At 32.6% G+C, this 16,311-nt stretch overlaps 1 long non-coding RNA gene across 1 annotated transcript; it reads right to left on the bottom strand.

Moving 5' to 3' along the window:
* Positions 1-255: 255 nt before the first annotated feature.
* Positions 256-15,551, bottom strand: LOC127699897 (uncharacterized). Its single transcript, XR_007981281.1, has 3 exons — positions 15,519-15,551; positions 8,901-8,990; positions 256-351 (listed from the first exon to the last, which is right to left on the bottom strand). It is a non-coding gene; the product is annotated as an uncharacterized LOC127699897 (long non-coding RNA).
* Between the last annotated feature and the right edge of the window lie 760 nt (positions 15,552-16,311).

Below are 16,311 nucleotides of genomic sequence, written 5' to 3'. Positions count from 1 at the left end.
TTGTTACGTAGTTCAAAGTTGTCTCATTGGCAATAATATCACATTTTCTTTTTTTTCATATATATCAGGATATTTGTAATTTTAACATCATTTTTCTTCCTTGTTTTATGTCTCAAAAGATTTACCAATTATACCATCCGACCAATCTATTTTACCCTATCTTTTTTTATTTGTAGTATTCCTCTTCTTTGATTTTCATGGTAGATTTAACAAAGTTGGACAATCCTGTATAAAAACGTCATCCCGTACCTCATTTTGTTTATTAGGATCTATATCTTCTCTTTCTAATAACAATTTAACAATGTTGATGAATCCACCTCCAGCAGCTGCGTGTAAGGGAGTACCATCATACTAAAAAAAAAACATGGCAATGTTCGTGTTATCCTACAGAGGTATAAAAAAATATGTCATACAAATAATTAGAGTACAAAAGAAAGCATTGGCCAACAATTTGAGATTAATGAATTTCAAAACCATTTTTATAAATCGCATTTTTGATGAAACTGTTCATATGGATTAAGTTAATAACTTCTGTACATAAAACATGCTCATGGTGATGTGTATTCGAATTCCTTTTAAATTGACAAAGATTGCCAGTTTTCAAGAAAGTCGGATGTTCTGTCTTTAAATTCCAACTTCCTTCACCAACAAAGACTGGTCGCCATGGCATAATCAATATCACTGAATGAAGCTTTATACTCCGACAAACAAATAAACGAACAATATCATGGTAAGTTGTATCACACTCATAGTATAACAAATGATCTCATTACGGGCAGATTTCGAGAAAGAGGTCTCAGTCAAGGAAATCGAAATAAGATAAGATATAGTTAAAACTGTCAAAATAATATTGCAAAAACAAACAATCTGCTAACATTTACGACATTTGTATCGTAGCGGAAAGTTCTCTCATTGACAATCTTACCATGTCTTATATTCATAAAGATTAGACTATGTATTCACTTTAACATCATTTTTTTTTTCAACTTGAATTTTGTTTCAAACCTTATGTACAGTAAGAAAAAAAGGTAAGCGATACTTTCTAAATTTCCATGCTTCCGAAGCGAATTTCTTGATTTTCCTTCATCAAGAACGCTCAAATCCGATTTTTGAAAGCCAATTATTGAACTTGTATTTCCTTGTAACAATTGGACTATTGTCAGTTCTCCTTTTCTATTTTCAACGGCTACAATATGTATGTGTAAAACAAAGTCGCAGTCATACAATGAATAGAAATGTTAACGTGCCTAAAGCTAATACAAACATACGTTGGAATATACGAACCTAAACTATATATTGTAAGGTAATGGTACATCCCATATATGATTAATTGAATACTACTTAAATATAAACAACTTAAATATGAAGGTTACATGTTTACATTTATTCGTTTTTTAAAGAATCCGGAAACCAAACGTGTCTGCTGTAGGTATACAAAGACGAAGTGATCAAGATCACTCGTTTATACAGCCTTTTCTTATTGTAAAACAATATGACGATAGAAACCGTTAATGACTGCAAATGTGTAAAATATTGATTAAACCAAGCACGTAAACATAGGCACAATACATCCACCAACCTATACCATTAACAGGCATTAACAAACAAATACAGACCTATGCTTGCACACATTGTTCCATGGAGTACTGACAAAGGCAGTATTTTGCAAATACCAATACAGATAACTGAGATTTTACTAATCCAAATATCGAACTCCACGGTAAAATCAAAAAGGTAATGTCCGTAAAACCTGGCAAACCAAATTCTCGACGTTATTAACTGACAGCAACTGACATAATCTTGACTTGGTATAGGCATTTTCCGAAGAAAACAGTGGCGTTAATGTGGTTTTATAGCTCGCTTAACCTCCCACTTATATGACAATTGTATATAGTTCCATTATATTGACAATATTGCGTGAGCAATCCTAACAGGCAAACTTAGTTAACGTGACAATAATTGGGATCCAGCAGCACATATTGTATACATACATCAAATATATACAGTATAACTAATTTTTTGTTAAATCCAGACAAACAAACAGATACATCTATCAAAGACGTCAACAAACAACAAGCGTTTGTAGATGATAGTTTATAAAATGTATTACATTATAATCAAACATAAAAAAACGCGACATATACACACGTTCCCGATACAGTATGGTTTAAGTAAAATAGAAATACATGGTTAAACAAAATGAAATCACGCTATTCAAATGTCATGCGTCCGTGTCACCCTTCCAGATCCAGCACAATCAGGAAAGCCACAAAGTAAAAAAAAACGAAGCCGTATCAACATATGCATAGTCACGTCAGGAGTTATACGACCATAAGGGACATAATAGTAAGAATACAAATAAACAGAAAACTGCAAAAGTAATGACATGATACACAACGTCAACACATTGAAATCAATAACTCAAGACCATCCTGTATTATTTGTGAGGTTGACACTGAATATTTGTGTTTAAGATCGTGGTACGTTTCGAGGAACCTTTTGAGATCATGGCTCATAAATGTTTCGCTAAGACACCAATGACGTTTTACAAAGTCTGAATAGCAGCTGCAACTCTTGAAAATCGTATAAGTTGAGAAATGTATACACCATACGCGGGTAAATGTGATACAATGCTGCTAAGCATTCTACAATGAAGAAGATATATAATTTCAAAATCGAAATCTTCTTGTATGTCATTGACTCTGGTACTGAGATGACCAGCGTAGTCACATTCGAGGTATATATCAAAATATGAGATACAGGAAACTGTCTCTGTGGTTTTTGAAATCTCTAATTCAGAAATGTATACAAAATTCAACAACACTTACCGTTATCTTGATAATATTTTGTCGTTAAATAATCAAGAATTTTCTCAATATACTGCCGACATTTACCCAAAGGAACTTACTTTAAATAAATCAAATTTAAACGGTAACAACTGTCCTTTCCTAGATTTAGATATTTCGGTTTTACACGGGAAACTCCACACTAAAATTTACGACAAAAGGGACGATTTTTCGTTCCCTATTGTTAATTTTCCTTTTTTGGATGGTGATGTTCCTTTGGCACCATCTTACGGTGTTTATATTTCACAACTCGTTCGCTATGCCCGTGTCTGTTATGATTTAATTTTTTTGATTTTAACGAAGGTAATCTATGTATTACTGGTGAATTATTAAGCCAGGGATTTCGTTACCACAAATTACTTAAAACCTTTACTAAATTCTTCCACAGATATAAAGATTTGGTTTTGAAGTTTGGTTGCACCTGTAGATAACTTATTTCAAACGGGATTGCACATCCTCATTTTTACGCCAATATTGTTTACCGTGCCCGGAAATTTAGAAACGATCCTGGTAAACTTATCGATCCTTTAAATAAACTTATTCTAAAAAGTTACCAATTCAACACTGTAATTAGATCATTAAATAGTGTTTTTATTGGTACTAATATTGATTTTGTTATCAGTAAATTAAAAGCAAACTAAATATTATTGTTATATACATATACACATTCATGGATCTACAATCTGTCGATACCTGTATCTTGGCATTGCACAAGGTCATGTTTTTCTCTGACTGTTTATGACGTCTTTACACTAAATTCATTGGATGTTGGATGTGTACGGATTGATAATTTAGTCTTAGATGCATGATTTTTTGTATTAGTTGTTAGTAGCTTTGAACTAGCAGTCAGTAACTGCGAGTACTCTCAGATCTGTACTTATTTTTTTTTTTGTTGTTTGGATGTACAAGTACCCAGCCACGTCCACTTGTATTTGTAGTATTTCTATTTTTATCCATCTGATGAGTTAAGCCTCTTTCAACTGATTTTATAGTTCGTTCTTATGTTGTACTGTTACACTACTGTCCCAGGTTAGGGGAGGGTTGGGATCCCGCTAACATGTTTAACCCCGCCTTATTCTGTATGTCCAAAGTCAGGAGCCTGTAATTCAGTGGTTGTAGTTTGTTTATGTGTTACATATTTGTTTTTTGTTCATTTTCTGTAGATAAAATAGGCCGTTAGTTTTCTTGTTTGAATTGTTTTACATTGTCTTTTCGGGGCCTTTTATACCTGACTGTGCGGTATGGGCTTTGCTCATTGTTGAAGGCCGTACGGTGACCTATAGTTGTTAATTTCTGTGTCATTTGGTCTCTTGTGGAGAGTTGTCTCATTGGCAATCATACCACATCTTCTTTTGTATAATGTGATCCAATTAGATTCAAAATTGAGTTGTTAATTGAGAGAACATCATCAATATACATGTAGTTAAAATTAGAACATATAGCTGGTCTGATCTACTTTTGTTTACAAGAGTCTGAAGAAACTCCGACTCATATGAATTTTAGAAAAATTAAGAAGGAGAGGCGCACAGTTGGTGCCCATAGGAATGCCGACTACCTCCTAGGAGATCTTAGCATTTATTCCATCTTCAAATTCTTTACAATTATCATGTGGTGAGATCTGTCTTCACTGCTGTTGTTCTATTAAACGGATAACTCCTTGGAAGAACATGACAAATTGATTGGTTGACTGTAGTTTGCTTAACTCAACCTCAGCAAATTCAAATATTTTAGCCGAGGTAGTTTTTTTTAAATTAGACATAAGACCCTTCATATACTATAACTCAAGTTTAAAGCAAAATTACGTATTTGCAAATAAAATTCAACAAAAAGACAACGTGATAAAAAATTTAATCATTTTAAACTGAAACAACATATTTGCATTATTTGTAATATATTCCATATTCTTTCAAAAATGAACCATCTATGTATGTTAGCGTTTGTTTTTGTTGCAGTTCAGTGTTTCTGTTGTACCGTTGTTTCCTAATATAGTTGATGTGTTTCCCTCGGTTTAAGTTTGTAACCCGGATTTGTTTAAGCGTAATCGATTTATGACTATTGAACAGCGGTATACTACTGTTGCCTTTTTTTTTGCATTCAGAGTAATATTTAACTTCATTTTTTAGAAGATACGCGTGTGTTATTCTAGTATGGCATATAGAAATAACACACTGATCTTTGCAACATATAAAATAAGTTCTGTATGCATTTTATATATACATACGTGTATGAGGCTAAAGTTACCAAACGTCTTTTTTTCCAATTATGATTTTATATACATATGTTATGCTATTTGTCATGTTGCATTCCATGTATAGTAAACTACTATGTACGAATATTAAAGTACGAATAATGATAATTTATGTTAATTAAGTCTCCATTAGAGTCTACGCTTCGATTCTTTCACTTCTCTTTTTTGCATACGCAGGCTTGTTACAATTAGACATGAACAATTGTTACAGATCTAATGCATCAACAGAGGAATCTGTTTCAATGAACTCATTATACTTAATTTAAGGAATTGTTGTTTCAAATGTAAGTCCAACTTGATTGTTGGAAAAATATATAAAATGTAAAATAACAAAAATACCGAACTCCAAGGAAAATTCAAAGCGGACAGTCCCTTATCAAATGACAAAATAAACATCACAAACACATCAAACGAATGGAATACTACTGTCATATTCCTGACTTTGAACAGACATTTCCTTATGTAAAAATGGTGGATTAAACGTCAGAATTTAATCATATTGCCATGACACTTGCTTAAATGTCTTATAATGCACCCAGCTTAGGTCAAACGATGTAAGCATAAAAACTGAACAATTTTCTTTCACCCGCAATAGATCCGAGACAATTTACTGTGACAGTCCTATGTAACGGAGGTTGTGGATGCTTTATCCTCTTTGCATGACAAATATGTCGTTGTTCCAGCAGATAAAGCCTCCAATAAAATTGTCTTCATATGTAAAAATTATTATTTGCAATGTCTCACAAAAGAGCCTGGAATAAACAGCACAACTGGTAATCCTACATATTCTTTATCATCATTACAAAGGATGAAATGTTACAAAATTACAAATCTGTCCTTCTTTCATCTGGTATTAACATCAAAGAAAACGAAGAAAATCTGCCATCATCATACGGGATACCAAAACTTCACAAAACTCCGTATAATGTACGATACATAGCTGGATCATCAAGATGTTCGACTAAACATCTTTCTAAAGTGTTGACTACTATTCTTTCTACAGTAAAAGATAACCTTCAACAATATTGTGATGAGATATATTCAACCAGCGGTGTCAATCAGATGTGGATTCTCAAAAATTCTAAAGCTCTTCTGCTATATCTTAGATCACAATCTCTGCAATTTTGCAGCAACATTAAGATCTTTGATTTTTCTACGCTTTACACTTTTCCCCATGCCCAATTGTAAGATCGACTTCACCATCTCATTAAACAGAGCTTTTTCTATAAAATTGGGAATCGTAGGTATAAATTTCTTGTTTTGGGTTATAATTATTTTTATTTTTTATGAAGAACAACACTGATTCTATCAGAAAATACAGTGAAGATGATGTTATCAAAATGCTGGACTTTTTAATCGACAATATATTTGTTGAGTTTGGAGGATTGATATTTCAACAGACAGTCGGTATTCTAGTGGGTACTTATTGTGCACCCCTTCTGGCCGACTTGTTTTTGTACTCGTATGAAGCAGGATTCATCCAGAACCTTCTAAAAGACAAAAAGAAAAGGCACCTTTCGAAATTCTTTTAGTTTTTCTTTCAGATATATTGATGATGTTGTATCACTGAAAAACCCATATTTCAGTCAGTACTTGCTTCTCATATATCCCTGTGAACATGAAATTAAGGATACTACTGATACAAGGAGGACTGCTTCATACCTTGATCTTTTCCTCAATATTGACACAGATGGACGACTTCACACTAAAATCTATGACAAACGGCCCAATTATCAATTTCCCATTTCTCAGCAGTAACATACCCTCTGCTCTGTCGTATGGTGTTTACATATCTCAATTGATACGTAATGCTCGTGCATGTTCACACTATACTGACTTCATATACAGGAGTGTGCTATGTTAAGTTTGCATGCTAACTCTGTTTCTCATACACTGTAAGCAATAGATCACTTTATGTGTTCCCTCTTACCTTGACCTTCTTGTCATGGTTCAGTGGTTAATATCTAGTTTTAATTGTGTATGCCTATTTCAGAAATTACTAGCAACAGTTCGTACGCTATATGTTGTTTATGATTGTAAAGCTGCATGTCCATCTCACCTTGACCTCATTTTCATGGTGCATGGGTCAATACTAAATGTTCCTGGTTTTAAACGTCTGTTCCGCTCTGATACTATAAGCTGTAGGCCAACTATATTTCTTGTATGGGAACATTAAATGGTGTAAAAGTCAGTGTGGTAGTGTTGATCAGACCTTGACCTCATTACCAATGATCATTGCTTATGGTACCTGAAGTAAAACTTTGCCTAGACTTATTAATTTAATCGTAATGAATACAGCAGCTAGACGTATCAGCAGGTGCACTCTTGTTTGTCTTTCTTTAACATTGGTTTTGGTACATTATGAAATTGTTGGGTTTGTCGTTCTAGAGTTATAGGAATCAAACCGTCAGGTCAGTGGAAATGTTTTACATATCACTGATCACTAAGTCGAGTATGCTCGGAACGATAATCTTTAATGTTTACAATGTAGCTATAAATGGTTAAAAGTCCTTTATATTGCCAAAAAGAACAAGAATTACAATCCATGATTAGAATTGTAAACAAATTAACAACACATATCTTAAGAGTCTTTACCATGTACTATGTAGCAATTCAAATTAAGTACTTAAACTAAAATATATCCATCATAAGAGTACATTCTATGAAAAGACTAAAACTCTCACATAAAATGTGTTACATCAAAGTATTCAAAATTAAATAAACACAAACATTTTATACCTCAATATCACAAAATAAAGAAGCATAAAATTGAGAATGGAAATGGGGAATGTGTCAAAGAGACAACAACCCGACCATAGAACAGACAACAGCAGAAGGTCACCAACAGGTCTTCAACGCAGCGAGAAATTCCCGCACCCGGAATGTATAGGCATTAAAAATATCGGTTACAGAAAATATGATTTTTTTATGTAACACAGTATATGTATAGAAAACAGTATATAAAAAATACCGACCTCTAAAGGTAAACTAAAAAACGGTAAAGTCCATAACAAAAAAAAACTAACGCAATCACCCAAACGGAACGAGTGAATACAAAGAAAAAAACAACTGTCATATATCTGATTTGGTACAGGCATTTTCTTAAGAAAATGGAAGGGTTAACTCAAGTTTTATTGCTAGCCAAACATCCTATTTATATGACAGCTGTTAATACTTCCACTATATTGACAAAATTGAGTGAGCAACCCAAACATACATAATAGGTTAATGTGACAATAATTTGGATCCAGTAAGACTGTGTAAGACAAACTTCACAGATACTTATACACATAATAGAACTGACTAAAAAATCTAACAAACTTACAAATATATCTGAAAGACTCCAACAAAAAGTTTGCTGTACTTGATAATGGAATTGACTAAGATATGTATATAAAAAAACAATTGTCGGTGACCAATACGTATGGTAATTGAGTAGAATAATCTAAATATTCGTTTTTGAAAGGTGAAAATTTAGTATGTTAAAGATAAACTAAGTCGATATTGATTCATGAAAAATGGAGAAACATTAAGAACAAGTATCTGACTATTCCTAATTTAATAAAATCTATACACCATTTACACTTACAAGCGACTGTTGCAAGTCATAACCATTAGTATATTCAATCAACACTTCATCCAAAGAACAACGAAATCTAAAAAGAATTATAATTGTAGATGAATTGTAGGGAGCAATGAAGGGTAATACTCTTTGCATGCATTGTTCTCTGCCTATTGCTTGTTATATTGTTATCGCGCAATACAATTTCTTTAATTAACTAAGCTGTCTATGAAATTATCCTCACCAAGCCGTGTCGGCTGTTTATATTTGCACCTTCGGCAAGACAATATCTGACCTTTTCTAAATCTCCGGCTTCAGCTGCGTAAAAGAGATCCTGTAAGAGAATAAACCCATATATAATAGAAAAACAAGGGACATGGGGTATTCATCCATGATAAAATATCATCACAAGCACAAAAAAGCGACAAACCAAAAACAAAGAAATAGCGCTTTTATTGCTGTTCTTCATCTCAAAATCACTCTGATGCCTTCAATACGGAGCAAAAGAAAGTTTTCACATCACTGCAAGTTTGAGACGGCCCCCTAGCACCGGTTTCAGCGGAATTATTTTAAATGTTCCATTACCCAGTATAATCAAATCGGAATAATGTATTTTTACTAAAGTATCAATTACAAATGCAATATTGTCCGGTATGTTTTCTGGTCTACCTTGTTAGAACGATAGACAACCTTAGTGTAAAGCATTTATTTTCATCTCGATAGATCTCTATACTTTATCCTAAAAGTTTGCTACTCACTACACTAGAGAGATTAAAAGTAAGAAGGTATGTGCACGCAATAACTATCAAATTTCATACATTTCAAACAAGACGATCAATTCGCCTGTAAATCAACTTGTTTCTAATTAACAATCTCCGTACATCATCAATACACCTTTATTTGTTTAAGAGAAGTCTTAAGTTTGTATCATATGCACCGAAGCCAATGGTTAAAGTATACACAGCGTCCAACAATAGTGCTACGATATGATTTAAAACACAATCTCCATTCAAGCTGATATCAACGCGTGTAATTAATGTTTAACTCATGTATACTCTGACAAATAAAGGCAACAGTAGTTTAACGATGTTCATAATATGGAAAGGCGGCTGAGCATCTGAAATGTAGTTTATAAAAGAGTTGACAATATCAACAGGACATTCAACACTAATAAGTCATAGAGAAACTGACAACGCCATGGCAAAACAACGACAAAACTACGAAATGAAAAACAAGTTTAGAAAACACTATAAAAGAAAAATAAAGGCTTAGCAACACATACCCCGACAGAAACCAATAGTGACTTGAGGTACTTGGGATAAATAAGCAAACCGTTATCTTCTTGTGAAACGGACGTATAAGAGAAATAAAAAAAGACGGGATTAAATACAAATAAAAAGATCCAAATAAAAAGTGTTATATTTAATCATTCTTCGTATTATTTGCGATAAACAAAAAACAACGAAAGACTCTAAACGTTTTGTTTGAACGCTCCATTATTTTTTTTAAGAATATCAGATATGTAATGCTGTTGATCTTCATAAAATCAAGTGATTTGTCGGAGTCACATAAAACCTTTGATTTTTTTTAATTGATCACTAAGACATTATCAGTATTATTACAGTTTTCATATTTGGGGAAACTCGTTATTTTGAGTGTTTGTACTAACATGAGCAACACGATGGTTGAAAAGTGTGGAGCAGGATCTGCTTACTGTTCCGTAACAACTGAGATCACCCCAGTTTTTGTGGGGTTCGTGTTGCACAGTCTTTTGTTTTCCATGTTTGTGTTGTGTACTATTGTTTGTCTATTAGTCTTTTTTTCTTTTTTAGCCATGGCGTTGTAAGATTGTTTTCGACTTATGAGTTTGAATGTCCCATTGGTATCGTTCGCCTCTTTTTTATCCATATATTGTTTTTTAAAGGACAAAACTATAGTTTACTTCAAGGCAGAATGGATTATGTATATTTCCAAAAAACGGAACGTTTGGGATACATGTATTAACTATTGGAATCAAAAGACAGTAGCACAATTCTTGTTGCAAATGTGTAATACATTGAAAAATTAAAAAAATAGATATAGGAAGATGTGGTATGAGTGCCAATGATACAACTCTCCATCCAAGTTACAATTTATAAAAGTAAACCATTATAGGTCAAGTCATTTGTGAACATAAAACAATCATCTTAGAAATTCTTGTCAAAACAATTTAAAGTCCTTCTTTTGACTAGTCTGATAAATATCGGTGATTAACCAATTGCCGATATAATTTACCTACTTACCAATAATCTGCAGACCAATGTTTTAATTTATTAACATCTGATAACAGGTACAATTAGATATCATGTCAGATAAAGCCAAATAAACGTATTAAGAGAAATAATGCGCATTGTAGGAATATTACAGGTTCAATCGGCCATTACGTAATGGACAGTTAGAAAATAATACTCTTTTAACTGAATAAGTAAGAGGTCAATTCGTATTCGTTATAAAACATTCAAATATGTGTTAAAAAGAAATAATCACTCAGGAATGGCATAGCTAAAACACGACACTTGTGGACATGTATGTATCTTTATTTGTTTCGAAGTTTAGGGTGTAGTCCATTTCGATGAACTAGTGAGCATTATTGATAATGTACCAACTGAAGCCCGCCTCCGAGTGCGGGAATTTTTTCGCTGCTTTAAAAACCCATTGGTAGCCTTGGGCTAATGTGTGTTCTTTCATCGGGTTGTTGTCTCTTTGACACATCCCCCGTTTCCATTCTCAATTATTATTTTCATATGAGTCGGAGTTCCTTCAGACACTTGTCAAAAACAAGAAGATCAAAGATGCCAGATCATTTAATTTTACATTCAGATATATTGATGATGTATTTCCATTAACAATCCAAACTATTCTGATTGGGTTCCATTAAATATCCCCCAAAACTAGAAATTAAAGAAACAACAGACACGGCTTCCGCTACCTCGTTTATAGACTTAAACCTCGAATTTCACATAAACGGTCATCTCAGTACCAGAATCTATGACAAACGAGACGATTTTAATTTTGAAATTATCAATTTCCCCCACCTTAGTAGCAATATACAAACTTCACCTGCATATGGGATATGCATTTCCCAACTCATTCGGTATTCAAGAGCTTGCAGCTGCTATTCAGACGTTGTACAACGTCACCAGTGTCTGAGCAGAAAGTTGATGAACCGTGGGTATGTCAAAGAACGTCTCGTCCTTTTTCTAACAAAGTTCATCGGAAGATACCAAGACCTTGTTGATAAATATTCCGTATCAACTTCACAAATAATACACGATGGTCTTGAAGTATAGATTCTAGGTACTGACGTTGTTTATCATCTTACTAACGTGTTATGCTATTCTTTATTTGTGTTTGTAATGTATTACTTTTACTGTTTAGCCTATTTTTGGCAGTATCTATTTGATTTGGCTCGGTACTTGTACATCCCGTCATTGTGTTGTTGTGCTATGGTAAATTTTTGTATTCTTGTCTTTCGTTTTTGCTAATGTGCTTTGTCTATATGTCTTTTTGTTTGTCTTTGTTGACATATTTGCTTGTTTTTGTAGTGATTAGGATTATAGCACAATGTTGACTGATGTACCCCTCGGTTTCCCTTGGGGTATGTGTTGCTAAGCCTTTAGTTTTCTTTTATAGTCTTTTATAGACTTGTTTTTCATTTCGTAGTTTTGTCGTTGTTTTGCCATGGCGTTGTCAGTTTCTCTATGACTTATTAGTGTTGAATTTCCTGTTGATATATTCAACTCTTTTATAAACTACATTTTTGACATTTTTACCTTTTATGTCTGTTTGTTTTGTTCACACATCGTTGTCAATATAATGAAATTTTTTGCGACTGTCATACAAGTGAGAGGTTTAGCTAGCTATTAAACCAAGTTTAATCCACCATTTTCTACATAAGAAAATGCCTGTACCAATTCAGTAATATTACATTTGTTATCAATTCGTTTGATGTTTTTGAGCTTTAGATTTTGCCATTTGCTTAGGAACTTTCCGTTTAGAATTTCCTCGGAGTTCGGTATTTTTGTAATTTTACTTTTTCCATCTAACGATTACAGCTAGAACGGACATTTTTATTTTGGCTTAATATTCGACACATATTGCAAAAGACAGCTGGAAATGGCTATCATGACAATAAGATCTGCGTGATCAAGTATTAGAGTTATATTTCCTTTCTAGAAAATTTGTTTCGATTTTCAATGGATGAAATCATTTTAGGTTTGTATTGTTTGGTTTAACAATAAATATTTTGTATGAAATAATGTCATTTTGTTTTTTTTTTAATGGAATGTCTAACAGATAAATTCCATGTCAGAATAAAATTTGAGAATATCGGTTAAAATCTCTACATACATACATTCACCCGAGTGTATCACCAGCCCAGCAATCAGCACTTCTTATTTGACATGAATTTTCATTGATAAGTCATAATTAGAAATATGTTGCTTAGTTAATTTTAAACGTTTCGAAATATTAAGGATATTCTACCTAAGGAAAACATTATCTTATTTGTATTTGGCGAAAAACATCAGAAACGAACAATGACTCACACAATTCATTTTTAAAGAAATTTCTGTAGCACTGATGATGAATATACAATCAGTACTATTTACATATGTTTCCTTTAAGTTTCTATCTATCTTGGCGTATTCATATTGATCGTCAATATTTAACACAAAACCTAAGATACCAGGCTAATAATGGGGTACCCCAGACACGTGCTTTGTTCATATATGATTCATCAGTTCCCATGAATCAAAACAAATTGAAGGTCAAATCACTGGCATCATTTATAACAAACCTTTCTAAAATTGTCCATTTACAAATTTTGAAATTATAAAAACTATTGTTTCGACTCCCTTAGGCAAAGTTTACATTAGAAAAATGTGGCTATGTTGTTAGGTCCTTTTGTTCATATAGCTCTTCACTGTTTAGGTTATTATACATTCTTGGCTTTGAGCGTTCCTTATTAAGGTAAATCAAGAAAAGCGCTTCGGACGCATGAAATTTATAACATGTTGTTTTATTATTTTCTAGAGCAATCTATGCTTAGGGGTAAACTAGCATCTGTGTTTTGAATAATTCAACATTTTATAAAAAGTTGATTCACAAAAAATGAACGTATTAGTACCAGATATTATATTTCAAAACTAAAGAGCTAACAACTTGGCTGGTTATTCCCTCGGGTACAAAACGTCAACCACTAATGACAGTCAGTGGTTTTAAAATCTCATCAAAGATACCAGGCATGATATAGAGTATGTCAGACGTTCATCCTCTACATACGACTCATCACAGGAGCACGAATCGTAACCAACAAGACAGACATCATTATGCCAAAATACAAAACAAAACACTAAAAACAAAATCATCCGCTTTCAAATCACTGGACCGAAAACTAAAGTTTGAACAACATGAACTCCACCGAAAATCGGAATAAAGTCTTGATATCGGAAATGGTACACATTAACTGCTGCATTGCTGTCTTCATACACTTTCCTTTTTACTTTAGTTGATATCAGAGTCAGTTATAATGCTTTATATCTATTCGTTTACTATCACTTGCTTAACCATCAGTCATTACCAAGTCATAAATGATCAGGACATGTTAACGAAACCGAGTTTTAAAGTTGTATAGGTAATTAGAACAGGTGTACTGAGGCAAAATGGTAGACAAACACGTTATCAAAAAGATACAACCCATTCACTGATAAATAAAATATAACATAATACTGGACAGAAAAATTAGGTAAAATCAACCTGAAACCCATTAAAAACGTTAAGGTACATCATGTGGTATGAAAGGAGTGTATATTCCAAAAGTGTGTTGCTAATGAAAAGTTATAGTCTGATGATAAGTCACATTCGGTTTAAATCATAACTTTAATTTAATGATTTACATTATTGGCTCTATAACAGTTTAACCCAACACTAAAAGGTTGCATTGAATAGATTTCTGTTCAAATTTCAAAGGTTATTTCACCCGAGGAACGATTCCTATCGCGGTGTTCTTGGCATGGCTGTTTGAAATAAAATTAAAATATTCCAAAAAACTAACCAATTTAAAATTGCTCTGTTTTTTTATGATGGTCCGTATAATGTTTCAAATAAATGAAAATAAATACTTATAAATTCTTCTGGTCCGAAGTGCTTTTCTGTAATGCCTGTACAAAGTCAGGAAAATGACAGTTGTTTTTCATAGGTTATGTTGTTTAATGTAGTCGAGAGTTTCATTTTATCAGGTTTGATGGACTTCCTCTTTTTGAATTTTCCTTGGAATTCGGTATTTTGTAAAAATCTTTTTTCACCTTCACCAGGAACGATCAAATTCAAATATTTTATAGCCAAGGATGTATAAGTAGCGAAACACATACACATATACAAAATATTTCTACAACTCATTCATGTTCACCATCAACTTAGTCATGAAATTATTTACTCTAACATATTTGACAAGGTACCAATTCATATGGTTAGCCGTACATTTAAATAATTTGTTTACATTCTAAAGACCGGTACTGGTATGAATATTTCAAGGCAAAACATTTAAGTAAGTGGTAGGTCAAACCAATTTTGATTTTATGGGACAAATTTTTGTTTAAATACGACAAATATTCGTATTTTACCGTAAAATAAAATAAAAAACAACCAATCAAAGAAGAGACATATCAAAAAAGGATATATAAAAGTTATATTGTAATAAAACAAATGTTAAGTCACATTTAAATTCGGAATACTATATAAATGTTTTTTTTAATGCAACAATGATATCGTGTCATACTATATACAGATACTATTATTTTATCATTTCAGTTATAAGAATTACCTTATTTAGCAAATATCTGTCCATATCCTATCTGTAAAAGAAAATACAACATTACTATCTGCATTATTTTTTTTTCTTCAGAAAAACCGTTCTGTCAACCTGTCAACCTGTCAACCTGGTAACTGGTTTTTCCAATTTATAAAATTGTCAATCTGTAGACCTATTGACTTGTCAACTTGTGTATTATAATTGTATTTTAATGTATATCAAATTGTCAACTGTCGACCTGTCAACGATAATGATATCTAGTTTGTCAAATCGTCAACCTGTCGACCTGTCGACCTGTCAACTAGTCAACCATAATTGTATTTTCATTTCTATAATAAAAAATATCAACCTGTCGACTAGTCAACTGTTTGTTACAATTTCATTTTAATAGTTATAATGTCAACTTATCGACCTATCAACTTGTCAACTTATCAACAATATAAATTAAAACTAATTAAATTTTCTAACTGTAATCTCAATATAAACATTAGAAAGAATGATGCGTATACATTTTATAAGCGTATGAATACATATTGATTTACCGGAACTACATATTCGTATACTCCAGTTGAGCTGAGACGTATTTTAACATAGATATAAAAATAAGAAGATGTGGTATGATTGCCAATCAGACAAAAAAAAAATCAACAAGAGACCAAATGACACAAAAATGAACAACTATAGTTCACCGTACGACCTTCAACAATGAGAAAACCCTAACCGCATAGTCAGATATTAAAGGCCCCAAAATGACAAATGTAAAACAATTCAAACGAGACAACTAACTGGTTTCTCTTGTCAGCAC

The sequence above is a fragment of the Mytilus californianus genome, unplaced genomic scaffold, assembly GCF_021869535.1.
Source record: "Mytilus californianus isolate M0D057914Y unplaced genomic scaffold, xbMytCali1.0.p SCAF_43, whole genome shotgun sequence".
Taxonomy (NCBI): domain Eukaryota; kingdom Metazoa; phylum Mollusca; class Bivalvia; order Mytilida; family Mytilidae; genus Mytilus; species Mytilus californianus.
Note: the sequence above shows the minus strand (reverse complement) of the source record. Positions and strands in the feature narration are given on the sequence as shown.